The sequence below is a fragment of the Pseudophryne corroboree genome, chromosome 3 (assembly GCF_028390025.1).
Source record: "Pseudophryne corroboree isolate aPseCor3 chromosome 3, aPseCor3.hap2, whole genome shotgun sequence".
Taxonomy (NCBI): Eukaryota; Metazoa; Chordata; class Amphibia; order Anura; family Myobatrachidae; genus Pseudophryne; species Pseudophryne corroboree.
Genome location: NC_086446.1, coordinates 145808319 through 145820235, shown reverse-complemented (window position 1 = coordinate 145820235; position 11917 = coordinate 145808319). Strand labels below are relative to the sequence as shown.

Below are 11917 nucleotides of genomic sequence, written 5' to 3'. Positions count from 1 at the left end.
TACTATCTCTTTATCAACCAGTGTACAGTGCGGTAGTTCACGGCTGTGGCTACCTCTGTGTCGGCAGTCGGCAGGCAGTCCGTCCATCCATAATTGTATTATTATTATAATATATACCACCTTACCGTGGTTTTTTTTTCATTCTTTATACCGTCGTCATAGTGTCATACTAGTTGTTACGAGTATACTACTATCTCTTTATCAACCAGTGTACAGTGCGGTAGTTCACGGCTGTGGCTACCTCTGTGTCGGCAGTCGGCAGGCAGTCCGTCCATCCATAATTGTATTATTATTATAATATATACCACCTAACCGTGGTTTTTTTTCCATTCTTTATACCGTCGTCATAGTGTCATACTAGTTGTTACGAGTATACTACTATCTCTTTATCAACCAGTGTACAGTGCGGTAGTTCACGGCTGTGGCTACCTCTGTGTCGGCAGTCGGCAGGCAGTCCGTCCATCCATAATTGTATTATTATTATAATATATACCACCTAACCGTGGTTTTTTTTCCATTCTTTATACCGTCGTCATAGTGTCATACTAGTTGTTACGAGTATACTACTATCTCTTTATCAACCAGTGTACAGTGCGGTAGTTCACGGCTGTGGCTACCTCTGTGTCGGCAGTCGGCAGGCAGTCCGTCCATCCATAATTGTATTATTATTATAATATATACCACCTAACCGTGGTTTTTTTTCCATTCTTTATACCGTCGTCATAGTGTCATACTAGTTGTTACGAGTATACTACTATCTCTTTATCAACCAGTGTACAGTGCGGTAGTTCACGGCTGTGGCTACCTCTGTGTCGGCAGTCGGCAGGCAGTCCGTCCATCCATAATTGTATTATTATTATAATATATACCACCTAACCGTGGTTTTTTTTTCATTCTTTATACCGTCGTCATAGTGTCATACTAGTTGTTACGAGTATACTACTATCTCTTTATCAACCAGTGTACAGTGCGGTAGTTCACGGCTGTGGCTACCTCTGTGTCGGCAGTCGGCAGGCAGTCCGTCCATCCATAATTGTATTATTATTATAATATATACCACCTAACCGTGGTTTTTTTTCCATTCTTTATACCGTCGTCATAGTGTCATACTAGTTGTTACGAGTATACTACTATCTCTTTATCAACCAGTGTACAGTGCGGTAGTTCACGGCTGTGGCTACCTCTGTGTCGGCAGTCGGCAGGCAGTCCGTCCATCCATAATTGTATTATTATTATAATATATACCACCTAACCGTGGTTTTTTTTTCATTCTTTATACCGTCGTCATAGTGTCATACTAGTTGTTACGAGTATACTACTATCTCTTTATCAACCAGTGTACAGTGCGGTAGTTCACGGCTGTGGCTACCTCTGTGTCGGCAGTCGGCAGGCAGTCCGTCCATCCATAATTGTATTATTATTATAATATATACCACCTAACCGTGGTTTTTTTTTCATTCTTTATACCGTCGTCATAGTGTCATACTAGTTGTTACGAGTATACTACTATCTCTTTATCAACCAGTGTACAGTGCGGTAGTTCACGGCTGTGGCTACCTCTGTGTCGGCAGTCGGCAGGCAGTCCGTCCATCCATAATTGTATTATTATTATAATATATACCACCTAACCGTGGTTTTTTTATACCACCTAACCGTGGCAGTCCGTCCATAATTGTATACTAGTAAACTATCCAATCCATCCATCTCCATTGTTTACCTGAGGTGCCTTTTAGTTCTGCCTATAAAATATGGAGAACAAAAAAGTTGAGGTTCCAAAATTAGGGAAAGATCAAGATCCACTTCCACCTCGTGCTGAAGCTGCTGCCACTAGTCATGGCCGAGACGATGAAATGCCAGCAACGTCGTCTGCCAAGGCCGATGCCCAATGTCATAGTACAGAGCATGTCAAATCCAAAACACCAAATATCAGAAAAAAAAGGACTCCAAAACCTAAAATAAAATTGTCGGAGGAGAAGCGTAAACTTGCCAATATGCCATTTACCACACGGAGTGGCAAGGAACGGCTGAGGCCCTGGCCTATGTTCATGGCTAGTGGTTCAGCTTCACATGAGGATGGAAGCACTCAGCCTCTCGCTAGAAAACTGAAAAGACTCAAGCTGGCAAAAGCACCGCAAAGAACTGTGCGTTCTTTGAAATCCCAAATCCACAAGGAGAGTCCAATTGTGTCGTTTGCGATGCCTGACCTTCCCAACACTGGACGTGAAGAGCATGCGCCTTCCACTATTTGCATGCCCCCTGCAAGTGCTGGAAGGAGCACCCGCAGTCCAGTTCCTGATAGTCAGATTGAAGATGTCAGTGTTGAAGTACACCAGGATGAGGAGGATATGGGTGTTGCTGGCGCTGGGGAGGAAATTGACCAGGAGGATTCTGATGGTGAGGTGGTTTGTTTAAGTCAGGCACCCGGGGAGACACCTGTTGTCCGTGGGAGGAATATGGCCGTTGACATGCCAGGTGAAAATACCAAAAAAATCAGCTCTTCGGTGTGGAGGTATTTCACCAGAAATGCGGACAACAGGTGTCAAGCCGTGTGTTCCCTTTGTCAAGCTGTAATAAGTAGGGGTAAGGACGTTAACCACCTCGGAACATCCTCCCTTATACGTCACCTGCAGCGCATTCATAATAAGTCAGTGACAAGTTCAAAAACTTTGGGTGACAGCGGAAGCAGTCCACTGACCAGTAAATCCCTTCCTCTTGTAACCAAGCTCACGCAAACCACCCCACCAACTCCCTCAGTGTCAATTTCCTCCTTCCCCAGGAATGCCAATAGTCCTGCAGGCCATGTCACTGGCAAGTCTGACGAGTCCTCTCCTGCCTGGGATTCCTCCGATGCATCCTTGCGTGTAACGCCTACTGCTGCTGGCGCTGCTGTTGTTGCCGCTGGGAGTCGATGGTCATCCCAGAGGGGAAGTCTTAAGCCCACTTGTACTACTTCCAGTAAGCAATTGACTGTTCAACAGTCCTTTGCGAGGAAGATGAAATATCACAGCAGTCATCCTACTGCAAAGCGGATAACTGAGTCCTTGACAACTATGTTGGTGTTAGACGTGCGTCCGGTATCCGCCGTTAGTTCACAGGGAACTAGACAATTTATTGAGGCAGTGTGCCCCCGTTACCAAATACCATCTAGGTTCCACTTCTCTAGGCAGGCGATACCGAGAATGTACACGGACGTCAGAAAAAGACTCACCAGTGTCCTAAAAAATGCAGTTGTACCCAATGTCCACTTAACCACGGACATGTGGACAAGTGGAGCAGGGCAGGGTCAGGACTATATGACTGTGACAGCCCACTGGGTAGATGTATGGACTCCCGCCGCAAGAACAGCAGCGGCGGCACCAGTAGCAGCATCTCGCAAACGCCAACTCTTTCCTAGGCAGGCTACGCTTTGTATCACCGCTTTCCAGAATACGCACACAGCTGAAAACCTCTTACGGCAACTGAGGAAGATCATCGCGGAATGGCTTACCCCAATTGGACTCTCCTGTGGATTTGTGGCATCGGACAACGCCAGCAATATTGTGTGTGCATTAAATATGGGCAAATTCCAGCACGTCCCATGTTTTGCACATACCTTGAATTTGGTGGTGCAGAATTTTTTAAAAAACGACAGGGGCGTGCAAGAGATGCTGTCGGTGGCCAGAAAAATTGCGGGACACTTTCGGCGTACAGGCACCACGTACAGAAGACTGGAGCACCACCAAAAACTACTGAACCTGCCCTGCCATCATCTGAAGCAAGAAGTGGTAACGAGGTGGAATTCAACCCTCTATATGCTTCAGAGGTTGGAGGAGCAGCAAAAGGCCATTCAAGCCTATACAATTGAGCACGATATAGGAGATGGAATGCACCTGTCTCAAGTGCAGTGGAGAATGATTTCAACGTTGTGCAAGGTTCTGATGCCCTTTGAACTTGCCACACGTGAAGTCAGTTCAGACACTGCCAGCCTGAGTCAGGTCATTCCCCTCATCAGGCTTTTGCAGAAGAAGCTGGAGGCATTGAAGAAGGAGCTAACACGGAGCGATTCCGCTAGGCATGTGGGACTTGTGGATGCAGCCCTTAATTCGCTTAACAAGGATTCACGGGTGGTCAATCTGTTGAAATCAGAGCACTACATTTTGGCCACCGTGCTCGATCCTAGATTTAAAGCCTACCTTGGATCTCTCTTTCCGGCAGACACAGGTCTGCTGGGGTTGAAAGACCTGCTGGTGACAAAATTGTCAAGTCAAGCGGAACGCGACCTGTCAAAATCTCCTCCTTCACATTCTCCCGCAACTGGGGGTGCGAGGAAAAGGCTCAGAATTCCGAGCCCACCCGCTGGCGGTGATGCAGGGCAGTCTGGAGCGACTGCTGATGCTGACATCTGGTCCGGACTGAAGGACCTGACAACGATTACGGACATGTCGTCTACTGTCACTGCATATGATTCTCTCAACATTGATAGAATGGTGGAGGATTATATGAGTGACCGCATCCAAGTAGGCACGTCACACAGTCCGTACTTATACTGGCAGGAAAAAGAGGCAATTTGGAGGCCCTTGCACAAACTGGCTTTATTCTACCTAAGTTGCCCTCCCACAAGTGTGTACTCCGAAAGAGTGTTTAGTGCCGCCGCTCACCTTGTCAGCAATCGGCGTACGAGGTTACATCCAGAAAATGTGGAGAAGATGATGTTCATTAAAATGAATTATAATCAATTCCTCCGCGGAGACATTGACCAGCAGCAATTGCCTCCACAAAGTACACAGGGAGCTGAGATGGTGGATTCCAGTGGGGACGAATTGATAATCTGTGAGGAGGGGGATGTACACGGTGATATATCGGAGGGTGAAGATGAGGTGGACATCTTGCCTCTGTAGAGCCAGTTTGTGCAAGGAGAGATTAATTGCTTCTTTTTTGGGGGGGGTCCAAACCAACCCGTCATATCAGTCACAGTCGTGTGGCAGACCCTGTCACTGAAATGATGGGTTGGTTAAAGTGTGCATGTCCTGTTTTGTTTATACAACATAAGGGTGGGTGGGAGGGCCCAAGGATAATTCCATCTTGCACCTCTTTTTTCTTTTCTTTTTCTTTGCATCATGTGCTGATTGGGGAGGGTTTTTTGGAAGGGACATCCTGCGTGACACTGCAGTGCCACTCCTAGATGGGCCCGGTGTTTGTGTCGGCCACTAGGGTCGCTAATCTTACTCACACAGCTACCTCATTGCGCCTCTTTTTTTCTTTGCGTCATGTGCTGTTTGGGGAGGGTTTTTTGGAAGGGACATCCTGCTTGACACTGCAGTGCCACTCCTAGATGTGCCCGGTGTTTGTGTCGGCCACTAGGGTCGCTAATCTTACTCACACAGTCAGCTACCTCATTGCGCCTCTTTTTTTCTTTGCGTCATGTGCTGTTTGGGGAGGGTTTTTTGGAAGGGCCATCCTGCGTGACACTGCAGTGCCACTCCTAGATGGGCCCGGTGTTTGTGTCGGCCACTAGGGTCGCTAATCTTACTCACACAGCTACCTCATTGCGCCTCTTTTTTTCTTTGCGTCATGTGCTGTTTGGGGAGGGTTTTTTGGAAGGGACATCCTGCGTGACACTGCAGTGCCACTCCTAGATGGGCCCGGTGTTTGTGTCGGCCACTAGGGTCGCTTATCTTTCTCACACAGCTACCTCATTGCGCCTCTTTTTTTCTTTGCGTCATGTGCTGTTTGGGGAGGGTTTTTTGGAAGGGACATCCTGCGTGACACTGCAGTGCCACTCCTAGATGGGCCCGGTGTTTGTGTCGGCCACTAGGGTCGCTTATCTTTCTCACACAGTCAGCTACCTCATTGCGCCTCTTTTTTTCTTTGCGTCATGTGCTGTTTGGGGAGGGTTTTTTGGAAGGGACATCCTGCGTGACACTGCAGTGCCACTCCTAGATGGGCCCGGTGTTTGTGTCGGCCACTAGGGTCGCTTATCTTACTCACACAGCGACCTCGGTGCAAATTTTAGGACTAAAAATAATATTGTGAGGTGTGATGTGTTCAGAATAGGCTGAAAATGAGTGTAAATTATGTTTTTTGAGGTTAATAATACTTTGGGATCAAAATGACCCCCAAATTCTATGATTTAAGCTGTTTTTTAGGGTTTTTTGAAAAAAAACACCCGAATCCAAAACACACCCGAATCCGACAAAAATAATTCGGTGAGGTTTTGCCAAAACGCGTTCGAACCCAAAACACGGCCGCGGAACCGAACCCAAAACCAAAACACAAAACCCGAAAAATTTCAGGTGCTCATCTCTATTAATCATTAGTCAGTGACAAGTTCAAAAACTTTGGATGACAGCGGAAGCAGTCCACTGACCACTAAATCCCTTCCTCTTGTAACCAAGCTCCTGCAAACCACACCACCAACTCCCTCAGTGTCAATTTCCTCCTTAGACAGGAAAGCCAATAGTCCTGCAGGCCATGTCACTGGCAAGTCTGACGAGTCCTCTCCTGCCTGGGATTCCTCCGATGCATCCTTGAGTGTAACGCCTACTGCTGCTGGCGCTGCTGTTGTTGCTGCTGGGAGTCGATCGTCATCCCAGAGGGGAAGTCGGAAGACCACTTGTACTACTTCCAGTAGGCAATTGACTGTCCAACAGTCCTTTGCGAGGAAGATGAAATATCACAGCAGTCATCCTGCTGCAAAGCGGATAACTCAGGTCTTGTCAGCCTGGGTGGTGAGAAACGTGGTTCCGGTATCCATCGTTAATTCAGAGGCAACTAGAGACTTGATTGAGGTACTGTGTCCCCGGTACCAAATGCCATCTAGGTTCCATTTCTCTAGGCAGGCGATACCGAAAATGTACACAGACCTCAGAAAAAGAGTCACCAGTGTCCTAAAAAATGCAGTTGTACCCAAGGTCCACTAGTCCACATGTCCGTGGTTAAGTGGAGCCGGGCAGACTCAGGACTATATGACTGTGACAGCCCACTGGGTAGATGTATTGCCTCCCGCAGCAAGAACAGCAGCGGCGGCACCAGTAGCAGCATCTCGCAAATGCCAACTCGTTCCTAGGCAGACTACGCTTTGTATCACCGCTTTCCATAAGAGGCACACAGCTGACAACCTCTTACGGAAACTGAGGAACATCATCGCAGAATGGCTTACCCCAATTGGACTCTCCTGGGGATTTGTGACATCGGACAATGCCACCAATATTGTGCGTGCATTACATCTGGGCAAATTCCAGCACGTCCCATGTTTTGCACATACATTGAATTTGGTGGTGCAGAATTATTTAAAAAAACGACTGTGGCGTGCAAGAGATGCTGTCGGTGGCCCGAAGAATTGCGGGCCACTTTCTGCATTCAGCCACCGCGTGCCGAAGACTGGAGCACCACCAAACATTCCTGAACCTGCCCTGCCATCCTCTGAAGCAAGAGGTGGTAACGAGGTGGAATTCAACCCTCTATATGCTTCAGAGGATGGAGGAGCAGCAAAAGGCCATTCAAGCCTATACATCTACCCACGATATAGACAAAGGAGGGGGAATGCACCTGACTCAAGCGCAGTGGAGAATGATTTCAACGTTGTGTAAGGTTCTGCAACCCTTTGAACTTGCCACACGTGAAGTCAGTTCAGACACTGCCAGCCTGAGTCAGGTCATTCCCCTCATCAGGCTTTTGCAGAAGAAGCTGGAGACATTGAAGGAGGAGCTAAAACAGAGCGATTCCGCTAGGCATGTGGGACTTGTGGATGGAGCCCTTAATTCGCTTAACCAGGATTCAATCTGTTGAAATCAGAGCAATACATTTTGGCCACCGTGCTCGATCCTAGATTTAAAACCTACATTGTAGCTCTCTTTCCGGCAGACACAAGTCTGCAGAGGTTCAAAGACCTGCTGGTGAGAAAATGGTCAAGTCAAGCGGAACGTGACCCGTCAACAGCTCCTCCTTCACATTCTCCCGCAACTGGGGGTGCAAGGAAAAGGCTAAGAATTCCGAGCCCACCCACTGGCGGTGATGCAGGGCAGTCTGGAGTGAGTGCTGACATCTGGTCCGGACTGAAGGACCTGGCAACGATTACTGACATGTCGTCTATTGTCACTACATATGATTCTGTCACCTTTGAAAGAATGGTGGAGGATTATATGAGTGACCGCATCCAGGTAGGCACGTCAGACAGTCCGTATGTATACTGGCAGGAAAAAGAGGCAATTTGGAGGCCCTTGCACAAACTGGCTTTATTCTACCTAAGTTGCCCTCCCTCCAGTGTGTACTCCAGAAGAGTGTTTAGTGCAGCCGCTCACCTTGTCAGCAATCGGCGTACGAGGTTACTTCCAGAAAATGTGGAGAAGATGATGATCATCAAAATGAATTATAATCAATTCCTCCGTGGAGACATTTACCAGCAATTGCCTCCAGAAAGTACACAGGGATCTGAGATGGTGGATTCCAGTGGGGACGAATTAATAATATGTGAGGGGGGGCGATGTACACAGTGAAAGGGGTGAGGAATCGGAGGATGATGAGGTGGACATCTTGCCTCTGTAGAGCCAGTTTGTGCAAGGAGAGATTGATTGCTTCTTTTTTGGTGGGGGCCCAAACCAACCAGTCATTTCAGTCAGCCGTGTGGCAGACCCTGTTGCTGAAATGATGGGTTCGTCAATGTTTTTCTTTTCAATCTAAGCCCCTGCAGTTTTCTGTAAGAATCTGCTTCGCTATGATGATCAACAAGTCACAAGGGCAAACACTCAGGGCTGGAGGCGTAGATCTTAGGACCAGCTGCTACAAGCATGGCAAAGGTGTCACTATCATTGGTGACACCCAGAGAGGCAGCGAGGGAGATTGTAATGCAGTGCGCGCAGATAAGCAGCGCAATGGTAAAAAGGAGGCATGGTCTCATAGGTAGGGGTGTGGCCTGTTTTCCTGAATCTCCATTTTGTTGCTCCGGGTATCCCGGGGGTTGAGTGCTGCACCCGGGGACTAGTGTGTGAGTGGTGCTGGCTCCTGCACAGTGACAGAAACTGGGTGTTGCACGTAATGTTACAGTGAAACACCCATATTCTGTCACTGAAGAGGAGCCGGCACTTTGGTGTCACCCCCCTTGGCGGGTGACACTCGGGTGTGGGCCGCAACCCCGTTGTGATGCCACTGACCCATGGGAAGCTTTACGTGGCTTACCCATGTGTTAGTAGCCCCAAGCATCTTTTGTGTTAGTCCCTGAAGAAAAACTTCAAATATTTACAAATACATTTTGTAATCAATGGGCCTAATTCAGTAAGGATTGCAAATTCTGCTAAGTAACAGAATTTGCAATCCTTTGGTTCGCATGCTGGGGCCACCCAGCATGCCGCCTCCCTTCTTGACCACGCTGAAATTGCAGTCTCAGTGCAGTTCAGCGTGATCATAAAAAATGGGTTAGCCTCCTGTTGGTGCAGACTGTATGTGTGCGCAGGAAGCCGCCACCATTTTTGTGATCGCAGCTGCTGCATGTGATGTCATGCAGCAGCTCTGACCACGCCTCCTGTTTCTCCGATGCCGACCCCATTTTGTAGCCCTGCCCATGCACCGCTCCATCTCCGACTTGGAAATGGATTGTTGCTGACCCCCCCCCCAGCACCAATTGACAGTCAGAAGCGATCGCATTATCTGCGGGGTGCCGCAGAAAATGCAGGCGCATGCGTATGCTCTTAGCAATTTTTGCAGTTGGATTGCTTATTGCGATTGCAATCCAACCTGAATCAGGCTCTATTACCTATCACAATGCACTGCGGGTAGTACAAAATGGGGTTAATATAAGAGAAAACCCCCCCAGAGCTGTGCTCCTTAACTGTCCCTGGTGGCTAGTGGAGCGGCTGCCCAGTAATCAGTGTCCACGCTAGTGCGCACATGGCCCACCCCCTACAGCCACGCTGGATCACGGTATAGTGTGGGCACAGAAGTCCCTTACCTCCCTTTCATCAGCGGCCTCGTGATCCCGGAGGGCGGTGTGTGTGTGACTGACCTTAGGAAGAAACCGGAGCCTCCGCTGCAGTGACCCAGCAACCAGGGCACGGGAGTATACTGCGCCGCTGGGAGTGATGGAGCTGCAGTAAAGATGTCTATTAGACCTAACCTGCTGCAGCCCTTGTAGATTCTTATAAAAAAAGTTCTTCTTTTCTTGTCAAAATTAATAGCTAAGAATAGGCTGCCTGAGGCAGCCCCCTGTTAAGTGGCCTGCTACTGAAGGCACCAACTACAAACTGAGCTCCCTGTTCATGGAAGCGAGGTTATAGAGCAGGGGGCGCTGAGCATCTTGGGAACAGTCAAAAGCTTTGAGCCTGTTGGTGCCTCAGATCAAGATCCTACTCTATACCCCAATGTGAATCCTTGTGGAGTCCAGTGTACCCCACAGAAGAAATTAATGTGTCACACCCATTGGCAGCAACATTAGAATAGCTGCTGATGGGCACAATTGAGAAAGGAAGGGGGGAAAACATTTGAATCCAGCACATATATGTAATTTGAATATGCAATTTGTACCTTCCTACTTTAAAATGTAATGGATGAACCTCACCCTGTGAGAACTATCTTCATGATCAAGAGATCTCATACGCAAGAAAAGCATGTGTTGGGATAGGGCTGTGGAGGGCGGCTGCTCGAGCACACCCCCGTCAAGTTAAGGAGATTCAACTGAGGAAGCACAAGGGAACTCTTGTCTGGGGACAACAACTGCAGGGAGACCACATCTTTTCAGATGAAAATGAGAGGGCGGAAGGCTGCCTAATACTGAAGCACCCTCAAACATCAAACCATATGCAACAGCTAGTACAAGCATTCCTGGGGAAAGGTCTGCAGCAGACGGATTTGCATACGGTGATGTCATCCAAGCAGTGGGCCAAAGTTGGCTGGAACCCTCATCTGCATATGAAAAGAGAAAAGGGGCGCTTGGATGACTCCTAGTTCGCATTGAACACCCCCCACCCTCCTTTGGTGTGGGGCTCATGTTGGCCATGCCCCAGCCCCTGAAGCATTCAAGCTGATTTCTTGCTGCAGCTGGGCACTGTAACAGCTCCAGAGCTGCTCTGTAAGGCAAATAAAAGGGTGTGGGCCCTGCAACACCACCTGTAGTTCGCATTGTGCGTTGGAAGGCACAAAGTAAGCAGACGGGAGAAGTCAGGATAGTGCGCAAGGGCATAGAAGGGAGGGGCTCAAGAAAAGAGAAGTGGAAACAGACAGCAAACTAGGCTGGAGAGAGACCTGAGACAATGAGATCTAAATTATACCAGAGCCAACCAGGGGAAAGCACAAATGCAGTCCCCCCCCCTACCACAAATTATGCAGTCGAGATTCCCACATTTGGGGAAATCACAGAGGTCAGCATACCCAGAATGCAATGAATGAACCTCACCCTGGGAAAACAATCTTCATGACCATGGTATCACCTAAGCAAAATAAGTATGATTTGAGATAGGGCTGGGGAGGGCCGCTGCTCAGGCACACCTCCGTCAAGTAAAGGAGATTCAACTGAGGTAGCACAAGGGAACTCTCATCTGGGGACAACAACTGCAGGGAGAACACATTTTCAGACGAATGTGTGAGGGCAGAAGGCTGCCTAATACTGAAGCACCCCCCAAACAACAAACCAAATGCAACAACTAGTGCAAGCATTCCTGGGGGAAGGCCTGCAGCAGATGGATTCGCATATGGTGATGTCATCCAAGCAATGGGTATAGTTGGCTGCAACCCTCGTCTGCATATGAAAAGAGAAAATGGTCACGCAGGGCATGGCGGCCTTTGTGGGGTTGCGCTTGGATGACCCCTAGATCGCTTTATACACCCCCATCAGTGTGGGGCTCATGTTGGCCATGCCCCTGCCCCTGAAGCATTCAAGCTGATTTCTTGCAGCAGCTGGACCCAGTAACAGCTCCAGAGTTGCTCTACAAGACAAGCAAAAGGGTGTGAG

At 48.5% G+C, this 11917-nt stretch overlaps 1 non-coding gene across 1 annotated transcript; it reads right to left on the bottom strand.

Moving 5' to 3' along the window:
• Nucleotides 1-11247: 11247 nt before the first annotated feature.
• On the bottom strand, nucleotides 11248-11413 carry LOC134898913 (U1 spliceosomal RNA). Its single transcript, XR_010172602.1, has one exon. It is a non-coding gene; the product is annotated as a U1 spliceosomal RNA (small nuclear RNA).
• Nucleotides 11414-11917: the final 504 nt, after the last annotated feature.